Source organism: Equus caballus, chromosome 6 (genome assembly GCF_041296265.1).
Source record: "Equus caballus isolate H_3958 breed thoroughbred chromosome 6, TB-T2T, whole genome shotgun sequence".
NCBI classification, from domain to species: Eukaryota; Metazoa; Chordata; class Mammalia; order Perissodactyla; family Equidae; genus Equus; species Equus caballus.
This window is the reverse complement of record NC_091689.1, coordinates 1,890,069-1,910,939: the sequence shown is the minus strand read 5'-3', so window position 1 is coordinate 1,910,939 and position 20,871 is coordinate 1,890,069. Positions and strand designations below refer to the sequence as shown.

General features: G+C 37.0%; 1 long non-coding RNA gene across 2 annotated transcripts in view; it reads right to left on the bottom strand.

Annotated features, from left to right (window-relative positions):
• LOC138924730 (uncharacterized) overlaps window positions 1-20,604 on the bottom strand; it is an 81,872-nt gene extending 61,268 nt beyond the window's left edge. For both annotated transcript variants that reach the window (XR_011439833.1, XR_011439834.1), the window contains exon 1: window positions 20,380-20,604. This is a non-coding gene — a long non-coding RNA (uncharacterized lncRNA). The remainder of the gene's footprint in view (window positions 1-20,379) is intronic.
• Window positions 20,605-20,871: the final 267 nt, after the last annotated feature.

Here is a 20,871-nt window from a genome sequence, read left to right as displayed (position 1 = left end):
AGTTAAGACCATACTCAATAGTGAAAGGTTGAAAGCTTTTTCTCTAAGATCAAGAACAGGACAAGGATGCCCACTTTCACCACTCATGTTCAACATAGAACTAGAAGCTCTAACCAGGTCAATCAGGCAAGAAAAAGAAATCAAAGGCATCAGAATTAGAAAGGAAGAAGTAGATTGTCTCTATCAGCAGATGACATGATTTTATATGTAAAAAAACCCCTAAAGACTCCACAAAAAAACCTGTTCGATCTAATCAACAATTCAGTAAATTTGTAGGATACAAAATCAACATACAAACAAAAATCAGTAATATTTCTATACACTAACAACAAATTATCTGAAAAAGAAAGAAAAAAATCCATTTACACAGCATGAAAAAAATAGAATATTTAAAAATAATTTTAACTAAGGAGGTGAAAGATCTGTACACTGAAAACTATAAGATAATGCTGAAAGAAATTGAAGAAGACATAAATAAATGGAAAGATAGCCCATGTTCATGGATCAGAAGCACTAATATTATTAAAATGTTCATACTACCTAAAGAAATCTACAGATACAATGGAATCTCTATCAATATTCCAATGGCATTTTTCACAGAAATAGAAGAAATAATTTCAAAATGCACATGAAACCACAAAAGGCCCTGAATAGCCAAAGTAATCTTGAGACAGAAGAAAAAGTTGGAGGCATCACTCTTCCTGATTTCAAATTATTCTACAAACGTATAGTAATTAAAACTGTGTAGTACTGCATAAAAACAGACACATAGGCCAATGGAAAAGGCTCAAAAGCCCAGAAATAAATGCATGCTTATATGGTCAACCACCATTTGACAAAGGAGCCAAGAATACTCAATGGAGAAAGGATAGACTCTGTAATAAATGATATTGGGAAAACTGGATATATACATGCAAAGGAATGAAGTTGGACTCCTATCCTACACCACTCACAAAAATTAACTCAAAATGGATTAAAGACATAAGCATAAAACTCCTTGGATAAAACATGAGGAAAAATTTCCGTGATATTTGCCTTAGCAATGAATTTTTAGATATGACACGAAAAGCAAAAGCAAGAAAAATAAAAGTAAAGACGTGAGATGACGTCAAACTGAAAAATTTCTGTACAGCAACAAAATAAAAAGTTACCTTATGGAATGGGAGAAAATATTTGTAAAGTTTTTATCCAATAAGTGGCTAATATCCAAAATATATAAGGAACTTATACAACTCAACAACAAAAAACACAAGCAATTGAATTTAAAGGACCTCAAAAGACATTTCTCCAAAGAAAATACACAAATAGTCAACAAGTTCATGAAAAATGTTCAATATCACTAATCATCAGGGAAGTGCAAATTAAAACCACAGTGAGATACCACCTCATACCTATTAGAATGGCTATTATAAAAAAAGATAAGAGAGAAATCTGGTGAGGATGTGGAGAAAAGGGGACCCTGTGCACCATTTGTGGGAATGTAAATTGGTACAGTCACTATGGAAAACAGTATGGAGGCTCCTCAAAAAATTAAAAATAGAAATACCATATAATCCAGCAATCCCACTTCTCAGTATATATCTGAAGGAAGTGAACATAGGTTATCAAAGAGCTGTCTGCACCTCTATGTTTATTGTAATAGTATTCACAATAGCAAAGACATTGAAACAACCTAAGTGTCCATTGATGGATGAATGGATAAAGAAGACGTTGTATATATACATACACAATGGAATATTATTCAGCCACAAAAATGAAGAAAATCCTGCCATTTGCAACAACTTGAATGGGCTTTGAGGGCATTATGCTAAGTGAAAAAAGTCAGACAGAGGAAAACAAATACTGTATGATATCACTTATATGTGGAATCTTTAAAAAGACCAACTCATAGAAACAGACAGTGGAGTGGTGATTGTCAGGGCCTGGGGGTATGGGAAATGATGTTGATCAAATGGTACAAATTTTCCATTATATCATGAATAAGTTCTGGGGATCTAATGCAGTTGTGCACCACATAACAACATTTCGGTAAATGATGGACTGCGTATATGAAGGTGGTCCAGTAAGATTAGTACCATATAACCTAGGTGTGTAGTAGGCTATACCATCTAGATCTGTGTAAGTACTGTCAGGAGGAAGAAATTTTCCTCTACTCTTCTAGGTTCTTCTGGCTTGTCTAAGAATTAAATTCACATGAGACAGATTAACAGGAGGAAAATAAATAAAAGTTTAATAACGTGTATACATGGGAAAAAACCAGGAAAACTGAGTAACTCACCAAAAAGGCGGAAACCCTCACCTTAAGTACCATCCTCAGTTAAAAAAATATGTTGGAGGTGGGGAGAGTCAGGGATTTCAAAGGGAAGGAAGGCAGTTCACAGGTAGGTGAAAAGGAGCAAATGTTTGGAAAACAAGTGTTTGTTTGGCCACAGAAACAGAAGAACACAGAGGGGAGCCCAACAAACAGACTTTTCTAGGTTCCTCCTTGTCTATCACCTAGTTCATGTTATGCTAAGGTGATAGCTCATTTCCTGAACCAGTTTTTTTTTTTTTTTTAATCTGAATTCTTTTAAGCAGTTCCACATGAGGTATTAAGAAAATTTTCTGAGTCTTTTGTTTCTTAAAAAGAATCAGCCTAAAACGATCCTCATGTTAAGGAGACACATTTTTGAGTGACAAACTTTATTTCCTTTCAATGCACTCTATGATGTTCACACAAGGATGAAATCACCTAATGATACATTTAACATATTCTCATCAAGTGACTCATGACTGTATGTAGCATCATGACCATAATTAACAAATCTGTATTGTGTACTTGAAAGTTGATATGAGAGTAGATGTTAAGTGTTCTCACTACACATGCACAAATAATAACTATGTATATGTAACTAAGTGATGGGCGTATTAAGTAACAGTCTTCTGGCATCATTTCACAATATAGATGTGTATCAAATCATCATGTTGCACACCTTGCACTTAAAACAATGTTGTGTGTCAATTACATCTCAAAGCTGAGGAGGGGAGAAAGACCTTGCAAACTCCTCCTTGAGAAAGACACCTGGTTAACCCTTAACTGTAGCACTTCAAAGATGAAAAAATCTGTATTAATTATTTCCCCAGAGGGAAGAAAACTCTCAAATCTTTCTTATTTATGGGTAATATCCTTGACTATTATAATTTGCACAACTTTTGTGGGATCACAAAAGTTAAACCTTTATTTTAGATCAAACTGTATTGAATACTCCCAAGAGGAAATTAAGAAGCAGTTTTAGGCATTTACACCTTTTTGATTTCCCAGCAATCACTGTAGTCAACAGTCAAATACTCCTACTTCTTCGTTTTCCCACCTTTCGTGGAACTAACAGACTGTGAAGTTTTCATTAGCTTTACTTGAATTTTAAAATATTTTGGCTATCTGGCCATCTACTATTTGAGAATTGCTATTTATCTACTATTTTTTTACAGTTCTTATTGAGGTAAAATATACATAACATAAAATTTACCATTTTAACTGTTTTTAAGTGTAAAATCAATGGCATTAATTATATTCACAATATTGTACAGATATCATCACCATCTATTTCCAAACCTTTTATCACTCCAAATAGTAACTCTATGATCATTAAGCAACAATTTTCTATACCCTTCTCCTCAGCTCCTGGTAACCTCTAATCCACATTCTTACTCGATGAATTTGCCTATGCTAGATATTTAACAAAACAAGAAGAAGAAAGAAAAAATAGATAAATTGGACTTCATCAAAATTGAAAACTTTTATGCATCAAAGAACATTACCAACAGAGTGAAAAGACAACCTACAGAATGAGAGAAAATATTTGAAAATCATATATCTGATAAGAATTTAATATCCCAAATATATAAAGAACTCTTACAACTCAACAACAGAAAGAAAAATAACCCAATTAAAAATGGGCAAACAATTAGAGCAAACATTTCTCCAAAGAAGATATACAAATAGTCAATAAACACATGAAAAGATACTCAACAGCTTTAGTCATTAGGGAAATGTAAATCAAAACCATGATGAGATACCACTTCACATCTACTAGGATATTTATAATCAACAAAAAATTAAAAAAAATAAGTGTTGGTGAAGATGTGGGGAAATCGGAACCCTAGTACATTGTTAGTGGAAATATAAAATGGTACAGCCACTGTGGCAAACAGTTTGGTTTTTCTTCAAAAGCTAAACATAGAACTACCACAGAACCCAGCAATCCCACCCCTAAGTATATACCCGAAAGAATTGAAAATAAGGACTCAAACCGATGCTTGTACACCAATGTTCATTGAAGCATTATTCACAATAGCCAAAGGGCGGAAACAACTCAACTGTCCATCAACAGATGAATGGATAATCAAAATGTGATACATACGGACAATGAAATATTATTCAATCCTTAAAAGGAATAAATCTCTGATAAATGCTAGAACATGGATAAACTTTGGAAATATTATTCTAAGTGAAATAAGCAAGACACAAAAGGACAAATATTCTATAACCCCTGCACCATTTTTCTCCAATCTTCAGAACCATTGAAACTGTTTCAGTGACTCACTCTTCAGCCACAGTTGTCTCTGAGATTCTGGTGTTGTTAATTTCTAGCTTTTGAATCTTTTGGGATTGTGCATGGATCAACTTTATACAATTTCCGTTGCATCATCATTATATAAAACAATGTTCTTTACAGAGAATAGTAGATTTTGAGTGATAATGTATATTAAAACCTACAAAGGTTAAAACAAAACACATAAATATTCACACGTGTCTCAGTCCATACAGGTCATAACACAAATACCTTAGACAGGGAGTCTTAAACAACAAGAGTTTATTTCTCACAGCTCTGGATGGTCCATGGTGGTCAAGGTGAAGGCAGATTCAAGTCTGTTGAGGCCTACTTGCTGGGTGACAGAGGGATGTCTTCTCACTGTGTCCTCACACAACAGAAGAAGTGAGAGAGCTCTTTGGGGTCTCTTTCATATGGGGACTAATCTTATTCATAAGGGTTCCACTCTGATGACCTAATCACCTCCAAAAAGCCTCTCCTCCTAATACCGTCACATTGGAGGTTAGGATTTCAATATAGACATTTTGGGGAGAACACAAATATTCAGTCTATCACAACCTGTATACTGAATAACTCTATATATCAAACCTTAATGAAATGGAGTTTCCATGATGATATTTAATTTTAAGGAAAAGGTCGTGACTGCTCTTGGTGGTGTCATTTTATAAAAGACATTACTTGAAGTGGAACTAGAAAGTTTGGAAAACTAGCCAAACTATCTGAGAAAGAAACATGATCTTAGCGTGAATCTTCACAGACATTTTGTACTTTCATATGTCTTGCTTGATAAAAATTCGATATTAAAATAATGCCCAGGAAAAATAAAAGGCCACTCAGATTTAAAAATTTTTCTTATGTTTCTTTTACTAAACAAAAAATCAAGCGTTAGATATTGGGAAATAATGGAGAATAAAATAGATATCTTTTCTATAATAAATAGCTTCTCTTGTGTATAAGGTAAATTATTCTTTATGGAGTTTTTACATTTAAGAGAAACACAAAAAATTCAAGTTTAAAAATTACATCTAATAATTATAATTATATTAAAGTCAATCAAAGTTAGGTCAAGTCTGGGTACAAAAAAAGCAATGTTACATTGCATTTTCCCAACCAGAAAATTCTAGAATCCAGTATTTCTGACTTTTTTTTCTGACTGAAAATCTTGTCTCAGAACCACAGCTGATGCCAGAGATAAATAGAATTGATTCTAAACCAGCTCAACAGGCAACGTAAAAACTATTTCTGCTGAACACGTTCTTTCTACTTTGGGAATCCAAAGCCTAATCTTGTTACATTTGAATGTGTAACCTCTGTCCTGTCGCCTTCTGGTAAGCATCTTTGAGTGCTGGAAGAGCAATTTTCTCTTTACTTTTAAAATTTTCTGCCTTTACTATAAATAGCAAGCGATTTATTGTCAACTTGCAAAGTTTATTTTTGAATTAACATTTATTTTCATCCTTGTGAACATTTTTAGGTTTTGGAAAGATTGAAATTTGAAGTGGCTTTAATTTGCACATGTATTCATGCTCTTCTTATTCACTTCACTCACCCTTCTAACAATCACTCCCTGTATTTATATATTGTCCTTTAAAGTATCCTGATTTGGACTTTCTATTGAGAATTATTTGGAGATATTTGGTCTTGAAAGATAAGGCAGAAAAATGAGAAAGTGTTGACTATCTAGACACAATATGAAATGTTTCTTTATTAATGAGATATTTTAATTAACTTTGATCTATTCTCCAAACCTGTGTTGGAATATCTCTGTTGTTTATATAATCATAGTACGTTAACCTCTTTTATAGACTTCAGTTGCATTCAAAGTACAAATCTTACCCCTGAACAAATGTGGTTCCTAAATTTATCCCTAGCTACCACAATTTTTAAACTCCATTCTTGTACCCCACATTATCCTAACAGAATTTCTGAGAAAGTGGGTGCCCAAGAAATTTGAGTTGAATGAAGGTCATTCAAGATTTCTGATATCAACTTGATCATTGTTCATTTTAGGGGAGAACTCTTATGCACATCTCCTCATATTTCCTTAGAAACTTCTAAAGTGTTCCTTTCTTGCTCTCTGCCTCTTCTGTTATGCTTCCCCCGAAGACAAGGAGGGGCTCATCTCTTTATGACTTTGGAATAAGCAGCTAGGCATGTTAGTCACAAACACTTCCTCCCCCTTCCTCTGACCTTTTCTCCCAACAGTAGGTTGCATTGGGTTATGAATTCATCCCTTAAAGTTCGGAGCCTGTCCCTATAGATGGAGACCTGTCCTTGTCTAGCAGTGTCAATCTGTTAATTCACAGGCGATGCCCAGTTTCTATCTTTCTGTTTCCTGGATATACCTCTGATTTGGTTTCTGAACTCGGGTGAGAATAGGGATGTTATTATGGGCCTTCAAAAATTCTATGATTAGTAGAATATAAAAGAGCTAGCCAAGACTTCCACATGTTTGATGGTGTCTGAGAAGCTGCTCTCAGGTTCCCTTCTATAATGAAAAATATCTAGTCTGGTCTTTCCTTAGCAACTCTTGATGGGCCTGGCACAGCCAGGAAACATTTTTGATGCAATTAACCAGATAAATAGATGGATCTTTGATTACACTCTGCCAGTGGTTCTCGAACGTTAGCAAGCAACAGAATCTCCTGGAGGCCTTGTTAAAACACAGATTGCTGAGCCCCACCTCCCGAATTTCTGGTTCAGAAGGTCAGCCTTGGGGCTGAGAATTTGCATTTCTAACAGTTTCTCAGGTGACATTAATCCACTGTGCTAGGCCAGTGATTTTCATACCTGGTGGCACAGATTTACTTGAGGGACTTCTTTAAAAATATCGATGCTTGGGGGCCAGCCAGCGGCGCAGCAGTTAAGAGCGCACCTTCTGCTTCAGCGGCCCGGAGTTTGCTGGGTTCGGATCACTGGTGCGGACATGGCACTGCTCGGCAGGCCACGCTGTGGGGGGCGTCCCACATATAAAGTGGAGGAGGATGGGAGGTTAGGGCCAGTCTTCCTCAGCAAAAAGAGGAGGTTTGGCAGCAGATGTTAGCTCAGGGCTAATATTCATTAAAAAAAAAAAAAAAAAAAAAATGATGCTTGGACTCTGCCTCCTGGATTTATAGGTTTGACTGGTGAGAAGCTCATCTATCAGTATCTGCTTTTTAAAACCTCCCCCAGGTGAGTCAAATGGGCAGAACCACAGCCATGAGCCAAGCTCAGCAGTTCAATGATTTTATGTCATCAAAGGCAATGCTGTTTGCCTTAGGTCATGCTTCAAAGTGTTCTTGCAGAGGTGGACTGTTCCACCTTGCTGGTGTCATACTCATCTACTCCCATCAAGTAAGCTGATTTACTGCTACAATACCCCCTACTCTTTTAGATTATGATTGGAAATGTTACACTGAGTCGGGTACACAGTGACAAATGGTTGGTAAATTGGGCTTACACTTAGCCATTAAGCACACATAATTCTAGAAGGATTATAGGATTAATCTTGATGTTGCAATTATAGAACTAAAAACACCATGGTATATGAGACAAAAATGTTAAAATAAAAGATGATATTTTGTAACCAATTACATAGTATATCTTTGTATTTATAATTTATCAAATACTATTGGAACGTAGAGCCATACAGGGATAAAAAAACAAGACTCTTCAGAATAAAATCTACATATAAGCCACATAAAGATAAAACATTAATTAACAGGTGATATTTTTTACTGAAACAAAGTGAAACACCACTTTTTAGACCAAAAACTATGCAAGCCTATCTGCTTGTGTCACTTTGAAATAAGGAAAGTATAGTTGCCAGAATGGATAGCATGTTCTACTCAATCTTGAAATAACTTCACCTATTTAAACAAATTCATACTTCAGTGTACAAAACAAACTTTCTGCCTTTTTTCATGAGGACAGAGAGAAAAATAATCAACTATTTTAAGTATCTACTAAATTAAGACCTGTAAAAAGAACAATAGAAACACATTCCTAAAGCTTATTCGTGGTTTTGTATCCTGTGAAAGAGGGCAAGCTTTCTGAATGAATGGGAAAGATTGTGTGAACTACGCTGTTTTCCTCTAATGAAAATGCCAATGATCCTCATGCTCAAGAACTTGAGGGTCTTCTGTTCCTCAACTCACAACTTAAGGAAATAGACTCTGAAATGGAGTATAAACTCTCTTCTTGGAAAATCATTGCAAAATGCTCTATTTTGACTTTATGACCTTCTTGATGATACAGGGCACATGTGGTCAACTGAGATAAACTTCTTTTAGGGGAAACCCAAGTGGAATAAAAGTCCTTGTCTTCCAGGGATGGATTCTGTGGAAGCCAGTTGTCTGGTCCTGGCGCCTCTTTCCTTACAGTTTTGAAGTCTTACCACTTCTGCATTACAACCTGCATGCAATTTTCAAATTAAGAAAATAAAAAAATGTACTTTATATGTTCAGAGGTCTTCTGTGATGAATAGTGACATTTGTTTTCTTGCCCCTGCTGACCAAGGCCCCTTTTTATTCAGGGAGGCTCTTGTCTTCTTTGTCCTGGTAGTTCTCAACTACAGTTTCTTCAAACTTAGATTACAGCCCTTTCCTTGGCCATTTCCAAAGGACTACTTCATTGAAATACCAGCTGCCACAGAGAGGACCCCTTCGAGCTGCCTTGACCCTAATTAAACAGAGCCACATCCTTTACCATCTTTTAGGAAAAGGCCCTCTCATAGGAGTGAAGCTTGAGAAATGTAAACTAATGAAAATATTCTAAGCTAAACAAAGCTGCTAATAAAGAGAAGCCAGCTATGCACAAATTAGCCAAGGCTAAGACCTTAAGAAAATTATCTCAGTAATAAGAGGTCAAAAATATACGTAGTTGTTTGAGTCAGTAATGCTAATTGTCCCCAGCTGAATGTGATCTCTCTTCACTATGAACAATCATAACACTTGACTTGAACAGACTGTAATTATATGACTGTTTTAACTGTGTAACCTTTCTGAGCCTCAGTTTTTCAACCTGTAAAATGGGGCTAAAAATAGTTGCAAATGACTAATGTGAGGATTAAGTGAGAGAATCAATATAAAGTACTTAGTACAATATCTGGATTATAGTACAATATCTGGATTATACATTACATATATATGAATCTTTGAGTATATACATATACTCTAAAAATATCCTAAAAATAAATTCATTGTAATAGTAATAATAGGAATCATTTATACAAGGCTTACTATTATTCCAAATGATTTACATGAATTAGTGTATTTAATCCTCATAACAACCCTTTGAGTATTATTATTGTATCTATTATTAGATGTGGAAACAGAATCATGGAGAAGTTACCAAAGATCAACCGACTGAAGGGTTGAGCAGTGAAGTACCCTAGGTAAACTGACTCCAGAGACCGTTCTCTTAGTCCCTTTGCTCAACCACCTTGACTGCGCTGACTCGCTGTCATTACACATGTCCTGCAGTGACCTGTAAACATTTTTTTGGTTACTGATCATTTTAGTGTTAACTCAGAAACTGGGTGTGAGGAGGTTGATATACCTTTAAATGTACCACACTTATTCTGCTGCATATGGAGGCCCATTCATTCTTTGTTCCATGGCTATATCAGATTTACTAATTTGTATACAGTTTAAAAATGAATTGACTATTACAGGACAGATAATTAACTCATAGGGAATTCAGGATGACAATCAAATATTCTCAAGCCATCTAGGACTCTTTCCTCTTTACCGGTTACTGATATTTCTAACTCACTCTGAGAATAAGAATCACAAAGTGCTTACTAAAAGTAAGATTCCCAGGTTTCTTCCTTAAAGATTCTGATTCAGCATAGCATTGAAATTTATATTTTTAATAATCAATCCAGATAATTTTTATGATCATCAAGTTTAGGGAAATCTAATCTAATCTATTCAAAAATGCCAACAAAATTTAATCAGTTAATAGTTTTAATAAGTAAACATTAATCTGAAATTTACAGATAAAATGAGAACATTATTTCTAAGGTAAGAGCTTTGAGTGTATGCCAAACTTGACCTCATTGTTTCAAAGCAATTGTTCATACTATTCAAATTATTGGTGGAGCCACATATCCCAGATATGACAGATAAAACCTAATTTTACATCTAAGTGAGATGACCTGATTAGAAGGAAATTTCCTAAGAATTCTGTAGACTGAACTCTTTAGAGAGATCTGTTCATACCCCAAATGATTTCAGTACTCAGCACAACGCATTCAAGTTTTAGTTTTTATTATTCCCAAATGAGAAGTTATCACGGCATAACCAGTTATTGAGTGAAGCATGCATGTCTAACTGGGGGGCAGCAGGCATCTCCATATGTACACTGTGCATATATTGTCTTTCTGCACTTCGTGAAGGCACTAGGAGTTCGCTGGGGGGATAGTTCTGTTCCCAAGATGACAACCATTTTCAGTCATAACCCAGCATGAGTGAGGGCGTTATACCGTAAGACACGATAGTTGTGTTGCAGGAAAGGGAAAGTGTCAGATCTTAAGGGGAAGAAGCAAAATTGAGACAAAGTAATGTCAGTAGCCTTCTCCCAGGCGTCAGATAGGCTATGAGGTAACATAATCTGGGATTTGATAAGGCAGACTTTGGATATATCTGGCTTCTATACTCTAAGGAAATATATAAAGAATAAAGCCACAGCACAAAGTAGTTGCCACTGAAAGGTGGGCTTGTGGCAGTGTTACAAGTTTGCCACTACAGGTGCTGCAGAATGAGAATCATTTGTTTTCATTTTCTTCTTGTTCTGAGAATAGCTAACACTTACAACAAAAGCATTTTTTCATTTGTTCCTTGCAAAAACTGTGAGAAGTGCTTCTATCAGTCTTATCTTACGGAGAAGGGAACTAAGTCTGAGAGGTGAAATAGTTTGCCCAAAGTCACACGTGCCTAGCAGTAGACATGAGATACAGACCTACACATGTGTGACTCCAGAGATCTTAATAACAACATGAAACTCACTGTTTCACACACTTTGTGTGCTCAGCCATTACCTTAATCAAACCAACACTGTGCCCATGTGACGAACTTAAAAATGTCTCTTTTCATACTATGAAGATTTATCTACCAGAAACTCTGACTCTGACTCCATCTTTGGTTTTTCATCTCACTTCTAATCACTAAGCCTCCTGAGACCAAATTTCCAACTTTGAACCCAAGTTCTCCTAACAGGGATATCCATTCATAACTGTCAAGTCTCTGGGTTAACTTGATTGTTTTTTTTCCAATTTCTGTAATTGAATCTTTTGCTCATTTATTTAAACCCTTCTTGAGATATAATAAACGTATTTAAAGCTCTAAAATTCCCTCTAACTGAAGCTTTAGTGGTGTCTCACAATTTAACATGTAGTGTTCTCACCATTACTCAGCTTTAAATATTTCTTAATTTCCCTTTAAATACAAGGATAATTCAATGAGATATTGTTTGGTTTCCACATATTGGATTTTTGTTATTAATCTGTTATTACTCCTAATTTTATTGCATTATTAACAGAAACATAGTAAATGTGATTTTGCTGCTTTATAATTTATTGGGTTTTTAATGACTGTTAATTGGTGAGCTAACACATATATATATACATTCATTATTATATTTTGATTTATTTTTGTCATTTTATTCCATATTTCCACATGCAACACTTTTTGTTTCCTTTTTTCCCCCCGTTGGAGACAGAATTTTCTTCTTTGGATTAAAGTTATATGTATATTCTTTTTGTTTTTATTATGAGTAGTCATAACTTAAGATCCATACTCATGATTTTTACCTTTATTGATTTCTTGAATATATCTACTACTTCAATTTCTATCTTCTAACTTTTTAGCTTTTCTTCTATATTTTCTATCTTTTTACTCTTTTCTGCTGCTTTCTGAGAGAATATCTATCTTTCCTCTAACAAGTTCTGAGTATTTTAACAGGCTCTCATATCCTTTGGTCTCAGTATGTTGCTATTGTCTAAAATTTCAGTATCAGGTTACTAAGGATGTACTTTGCCATTTTCTACTTCTGTCTTAGATCTTTTTTTTCCCCCTGAGACAACAGGAAGCTAAGTCTTTGATCATCTTACTTCCCATAGTCTCTCCTTGTTAGTGCCATCAAGCTGATTCTGACTCCTAGCGATCCTGGGTACAGCAGAGCAAACTGCCCAATCTTTTTGTGCCATCCTCTCGCCTTCTTGGCTCTATTAGACAGTGCCCCGCTGCTGTTCACAGGGTTTTCATGGACAATGTTTTTGGAAGTGGGTTGCCAGGTGCTTCTTCCTCATCTGTCTTAGTCTAGAAGCTCTGCTGAAACCTGTCCACCTTAGGTGACTGTGCTAGTATTTGAAATCCCCGTGGCAGAGCTTTCCGCATCACAGCAACACACAGCAGCCACGGTTTGACAATCGACAGCCTCTCTTGTAGCAGCTCTTAAATTGTTAAACCTGTTTCTCCAGAAGTGTATTCAGTGTAGGTCTTTGTACATTAAAACTTCCGTGACTGTTACAACTACTTCAATTGTATTCTAGTTTTTTAGTTTTTTCTACTACAATTCTCTATCTTTTTCTTCTTTTCTGCTGCTTTCTGGGAGCATTCTTCTTTCTGATATTTATGTATTCTTCAGTCGGTGTAACCTTACTATTTGTCCCCACCTCCTGGGATGGAGAGTCCCAAGAATGACAGAACCATTGTTTACCATGTCTATTTGCTCCCACTTCCTCAACAATTACTCTCATCAAGTTTTCATTTTTAACTTTTTCTCTTTTCAAAACAGCAGCATTAGGAGAAGGCAGTCTCCTGAGATTTGTAGCCCATCAGACCCAGGGCTAAGGGGAGGGAGCAGAAAAAAGAATACCGGACGTGGTACCTCAGTTCCCATCCATTTATTTACCTCCTCGCCTCTCACCTGCTAGTCTTCGAGTTCTCTGATTTGAAGCAGAGGCCCTAGTAGTCTGGCCTGTTACGCCAGTTTCTGAGGTGAAGGGAAAGGCACTGTCTGTCCAAAGGCGGTGGATGCTAGAGCATAAATTACAACCCTTTTCTTCCACTCCCGCCTGGGGCTGCCTTTCACTGTAGACTTGGCCTTCACCTCTCAGAAACATGAGAGATCAAGACAGCCTTCTTCTTTCCATGTTATCTTATAATTTTTATATTCTTTTTTTTTTTTTGCTAATAGAAACCAGGTTTCTCTTTATTACTCGAGTTTAGAGTAGATGTTGCAGGATGCAGTCAACAGTTGGGCTGTTTGCCATTTTAAGAATCCTTAAGTTTCTGTATTAGTAACCGCCTTGGTTTTCCAAGCTCTTTAGGACTTTAGACAAACTGGGCTCTGTCTTGTTCTAGCTCACTCGGCCCTACATACACACACACACACACTCATATATACACATCGTGGGACTGGAGTTCCACCTTCAAACCCCAGAAATGTGTTAAGGTTTCCATTGTTGACTGATGGCCTGTGCACCTGCCTGTCTGGATATTTGAATACAGCTGGTGTATTAGTTTTAATCTAGTCAGGAAAACTGTCATTTCATATAAGGAATTGGTTAGATAGGTATTGGAGGACAGTAAAGGCAAAAAGAACGACCAAAGGTTACACTAAGATAGCAACTGTAAGAAGAAGCTACCACTGTTGGAGCTGGGAGAAAAAAAGAATAAGGATGGGGTTGTCAGAATACACCATCTTGGAGTAGGGGCACTCTGGAGCACATATTCAGACCACTGAAAAGGTTGTATCAGCCAACTGGGTGGATACCTCTGAGAGGTACCATGAGGCTGGTACTCAGAGTATAGAAAAAAATTGGTAACTGGACCAGGTGTTGCAGCCATGGTGATGCCAGCAGAAAGGAAAAGCAAATAGGAAACAACGGCTTCTTTTTCTCTCCTCCATCCTCCCTGTCTTCCTCTAAGCCCCCCTACCAGCAGAGTTGGACAGCCAGCCAGCTGGGAGGGGGAAGTGTGGCTTGCACAGGCGGAGTCCCAGGATCACAAAGCAGAGTATAAGAAGGTGGGTTTGGAGCTGAACAGCAATAATTATTTTATCAACTCCTCCTTAGTTTTCTGCCTACTTGGTGTACAACACTTACATTTACCTTCATGGACTTCTTCCAATCGCCTGATGACTTACCTGATACAGGGAATAGTGAGCACTGGTAATATCCCAGATTGGACACTCAACAGAAAAGGAATTGATACTGGGGACCCTACTGAAAGGTCTCTAAAGCTGTAACAGCCAGAGGCTTCCAAGGCTAGAAGCTGTCATCCACTATTTTCTCCACTTACAACAGCAGCTGCCAGAAGCATGACTTTAAGACTCTGATTAAAGCTGGCAGCAGCATGTACTTTTGGCTGAATAAGGGGCCTTTATTTCTGCTCATCTCTGAGAGAAAACGGGAACAGAGCTCAATGCTCGTTTTACGTTTGGGTGGATGAATGAAAAAAAAATCATACGTAGACTAGGAGACTTGATGCCCAAAGAGATCAGATAACTTGCCTCAGGTCACATGGCTCATTAATGCTAGAGCCATATCAAACTCTCGACGTATTACTGAGTTTCTTCTGTTACATTAGAGTATCAATTCAGTTTCAGTCTAATTCTGGATATAGAAGAAACACACCTTCATGTATATATACGGTTCTATATGCAACCCTAATTTCCTGAAATTTGGCTGAGGGTGTCAGGAGATATAGGTTGAGAAGAGCACATTTCTTCTCTGCAAACAGTTTGTAATCCTTTAAACGGCAAGATAAGACATGTACATACGTAGCTATAATCCAAAATAGAAAAAGACTTTCTCTCCTGAAGCAAAGTGTAAGTAGAGATTACTAATACCTGGGAAAAAATAGAATCTATCAAACCCCCTCAAAATGGCCATTTGAAATAGTCAAGGAATGCCAAATATCATTTAATGCAGGAACTTTCTGTAATTTAATTAAAAGTATTATAAATTATAATTGTGAAAAAAATCAATCCTTCTCTTACAAGTGAAAATTACCTGAATTTTCTTATTTAAAATGATTTTTTAAATGCCATTTTCAGTAAAAACAAGTAAAGACAATACGATAAACAGAACAAGCATAGAGACACAAGATCAGCTTTCAGTTCTTCAGAAATGAAAGGGAGCCCTCATTCGTTAGAATGCCAAAGAAATTGCTTTCTTGTGTATTTTGTGTTAAAAATAGCTATCAATTGAAAGGACAATTTATTGCTCAAATGTTGAAGAATGCAAATCAACTCCAAATGGTTTAGTACAAATAAACTCCAAATTGTACAGCAATTGCAGCTATTTGCCATAGAGGTAACACAAACATGGATCTTGAGAAAATGAGCTAAGATTTTCGATCTCAATCATTGGGGTATTTTGCTGATAATATCAAATATTATAACTTACTGTCATGAGACTGAAGATATAATATTGATATGTGAAGAAGATAATTTCATGATCAACAATAGCAAAAGAAAACCAGAAAAAGGCCCCAGAACACATGCCTTTTGGGTCTTGTTTATTTATTTGGTGAACTTGTATCTGTTTTTCCCAGAATGTGAATAATGTTGTTAAAATCCTGAAATGTTCTCACATTTTCTCCACTGCCTTTACGCAGAAATATACTTGAAACCATTCAAGAAAAATGCCTACATACTCTGGACGTTTGCTAAAACAATTTAGACTCTGAAAGTCCTTTTGGCTAAACAATCTCTCTCTCAGAAATTTAAGCTTGTTTTCTTTACGGCAAAAATGAAAATTGATCATTTACCTGTGTCTTTATTACTCATCCATATCAAAAAGTAGTGTTTTTAAAACAATTTATCTCAAAGTTCCTCACCTTCAGCTTTACTGACATTTTGGGCTGGACACTTGCTTGCGGAAGGAAGCTGTCCTGTGCATTGTAAGATGTCCAGCAGCATCCCCCGGCCTCTACTTGCTAGATGCCAGTGGCAACCCCATATGCCTCCAGGCATTACCAAATGTGCCCTGTGGGCAAAATTCCTGTGGTTGAGAACCACTGGTTTATCTTTGCCAAGCTTGTCTCTAATCCAAAGCATCTATTAGATTGATACCTCATTATACTAATTGATCGATTTAAGGCAAACATGGGACATTAAGTTTGGAGAATATATGGGGGTAAGAAAGATGTGGAATTGGAAAGATGCCAGTGGCTTGAGGAATATAGGACAATAAAGCACTTATATAGCACAATCCATGCACTTAGTAGACATTTAATACATACTTTTCAGGTAAACTAACCATTAGGGAGGAAACAGGCTTGAGAGTTTCTGGGATTTGGGGATAAGAGTGCTGGGAAGAAAGAGGAAGAAACACAGTTAAAGAGGTTATAAATCAGCATAAAACTCTGAAACAGGCATTGCAAGGTTAAAAGTTTGGGGCCCAGCAAGATTTTGCTGGTATTCGAAGGTTTTAGAAGCGGTTCTCAATCTTATGGCAGTCTGACCCATGAGAAAGAAAAAAGGCTCTACAAGTGACACCAATGGCGCTTCTCAGGCTCCTGAGAATGCTGAGTCTGACAGGGGACTTGAGTACTATTGGGGTTTGTCTTGGAATAACATATAATGTACAAAGCGAGGTCCGTAACAGTGAGGTTCATAAAGAAGAGGAATGAAGGGACAAGTTTGGGGTCAGCAGAGACTGAACACTGACAGTGTGCACGTGGACTGGGAGAAGTGGTGGGCAGGCCTGCAGGTCTTCTCTCATGTTTGGGCTTTCACTGGGCCTGCAGTCATGCAGAGGGATCCCGGCAGCCTCCTGGGCCTACTCTTCATGGAACACTGTTCTAGAGATTTTCTTACGCAATTGTTCTGAGTAGCTGTGGACGGGAAGTTCCGTGTCGTGTATATTCATCTTGTGGCCCATTGCCAACCTCAAAAATTTTCTCAGCTCTTTCTATAACTAGATCATTCACTATATTTTTCATACCTACAGAAGAAACGTTTTTCTCTGCCTTTTTTTTTAATGTATGCAATCATGGTTATGTTCATTAGTTTCACTGTCTCTCTGCATGAAAAAGCTTTATGAAAATAAATAGCTATTGTTTCATCTTCTAACTTCTATTTCATCTAGGTCTTAATATTTATTTTTAAAAAAATCACCTAATTAAATGGGAAAATATGGGCTTCAAAAGTGTCGAAGTACAGGATTTACCATCTGGAAACAACTGTGCCTGGAAGGCTAATTGCAGTTTAAGTATTTTGTCTAAGAGGTAAGTCTAAGAAAACCCCTTCCAAAACAAAGGATTAAAATATTTATTAGGTTTTCAAGTGTTTTCCTAAATATTCAAATGAAGTGGTGAGGTGGTGAAATCTCTCTTCTGACTCGAGACATTTTCCACTGACTTATTCTAACTACACAGCATGTCAGACATCTGAGGCATGTTCTGAACACTTTGAATGACTTAAATTCCCAAGGAGAAAAGTGTAATCCATCTTAGGTGTCTTTAGATATTATTTTTATTGTTCAATAAATTCGCTAAATTGCATATTCTAATTGAAAAAATGGCTACTGGAAAAATTATAAGCATAGATCGTTTTACCCCGGAGAAATTGCTTCTGCATTTTTCTTTGTTTGAGTATCTGTTATGATACTAATCACAGTGGGTTATACATTACCGGTGTTTACATTTGTGTCAGTGTGTTAGATGAGAGACATCTAATTAACTAGTAAATATTAAGAAGTGTCCAGGAAAATCATATTTTGTCTCTGCTCTAAGTCTTGTTTTTAAATCTGAGGACCTTCTTTTAAAAGGATTATAGTCAAAGTGGATCGTGTTCCGAGAAGAGAAACTGGCTGATGAGAAATAAACCATACTACATAAAGGAGCTACTGAGCTACTTGGGCTGTTCTCCTAGAAATGAGGCTACAATAGGTCAGACGGAGAAAGACAAATACTGTATGATTTAACTCATGTGTGGAAGATAAACAAACAAATGAACACATAGATACAGACACCAGATTGCTGGTTACCAGAGAGGAAGGGGGTGGGCAAAAGAGGTAAAGGAGACATTTGTATGGTGATGGATGGAAACTAGATTTTTGGTGGTGAATATGATGTAGTCTATACAGAAGTTGAATATAATGACGTACAGCTAAAATTTATATAATGTTTAACCCAATGTGATCTCAATAAAAAAAAAATGGAAGAGCTATGCCCACAGTGACCAGGTAAGCAGCATGGCAAAAATACATAGAAGGGACTCTCACTTAAAAATGTATTCATGACTGGTGGTTTGTACAGGTGAATTCTAGTTCTTTGCCAGGTCCTCCTGCACAGTCTGACTTTCTACTCTTTCGCAGAAGAAAGGCTCCCATCTCACAGATCTCTGCTTGATTGTCTTGCTCTTACCCGAGGCATTGGACATGCTAGAACTATCAGGAGAATGTGCCTGGAGTTCCGCAGCCAGGGGCGTGACAGTCCATACTAGTGCAGATAATGAGGTCCTTGGCTTGCAGAAATGGCTTTATGATATTAATTTAGCTAATTGTGGGCAATAATGATAACAATAGCAGAAGATATTTATCAAACATTTAATATCTGTTAGATGCTGATCTAGTATTTTACCTACACTAACCCATCACACCGACCATAATTCTGTGACATTAAGTACTGTTATTACAGTCCTTTTACTGAAGAGCAAAGTAACACCGAGAGTATTTAAGAAACTCCCTCAAAGTTGCAGTTCATAAGGCTGTAAATTTGGTTATTGTCACAGGTTGAATTGTGCCCCCCTAAAATTCACATGTTGAAGTGCCAGTGGCTCAGAATGTGACCTTAGAAATAGGATTTTTGTAGACGATCAAGTTAAGATGAGGTCATTACAATGGGCCCCAATCAATATGACTGGTGTCCTTATAAAAAGGGGAAATTTTGCATAGGACAGACACAGATACTGGGAGGATATTGGGTGAAGAAGAAGACAGAGGTTGGGGTGAAGTTTTCTAAGGAACACCAAAGATTGATACCAAAGCACCACAAGCCAGGCGAGAAGATCGGAACAGATTTTCTCTCACAGCCAGCAGAAAAAAGCACCACTGCTGACTCCTTAATCTTGGACTGGTTCTAGTCTACAGAACCGTAAAGCAATAAAAGGCTGTTTTTTTAAGCCATCAAATTTCTGGCAGCCCTAGCAGACTAACACAGGTATCCTGTGTGTTTGTCAGTCCCAACTGTAAACAGTAACATACACAGTGAATCACGCACTTGCTTAACATATCTTTGTTAAATAACAAGGCAAAGTAACACAGACTACTATTCTACAGCCCTTACAAGTTGCTCCTTCCCTATTAGGGTCTAAGTGGGATACCAGAGCTTTCTGGGTCTCCCGGCCTATCATGCAGAAACAAGATTAGATGCATTTCTGGTTGGACACAGGAAGCAAAATTAGGATCCATGAATAAGAGTTACATAGGAGTAAATGTTGGCAAAATGAGAAGAAATCTTCCCCTGCAACAAAGGCTGCCCAAAATGGGAATGAGAGTTCTCGAGAGTCTGTGGGGTTCCCATCTTAATAGATGTTTGTCATCTCAGGAGGGATCTGGTCCTCAGTAAATGATTGACCCCTCTAATCCTTATGAAGCAGCTCCCTAACTGTCTTGCTGTGCAGGAAAAAGCAGGTCAAAGGTGAAAATTAGTTTCTAATATGAACAGGGTTGACTACACTAGATCTATTTCTAAAGTAGTTATAAAGGAGCACGTGAGTCTCAGAGAAGTGTCCCAGCGAAGATTACTGTTATGCGCTCAGATGCAGTTTAAAGAGAACTGTTATACAGTACCTTCCTTTATCCATGGTTTCGCTTTGTGTGATTTCAGTTACCCGTGGTCAACCAAGGTCCGAAAATATTAAATGGAAAATTCCAGAAATAAACAATAGATTTTAAATTGCATTCCATTCTGAGTAGCGTGATGAAATCTCCTGCTGTCCAGCTCCATCCTTGGTCCAGTGTGTCCACCCTGTCTCTGCTCCACCCCCACCCCCATTAGTCACTGAGTAGCTGTCTGGGTTATCAGAGGGACTGTGAGGCATCACAATGCTTGTGTCACTCTTATTTTACTTAATAATGGCCCCATAGTGCAAGAGCAGTGCTGCTGGCAATTCAGATATGCCAAAGAGAAGTTGTAAAGTGGTTCCTTTAAGTGAAAAGGTGGGAGTTCCTGATTTAATAAAGAAAGAAAAAAAATCAAATGCTGAGTTTGCTAAGATCTACGGTAAGTTTTATTACAGTATATTGCTATAATTGTTCTATTTTATTAATAATAATTGTTGT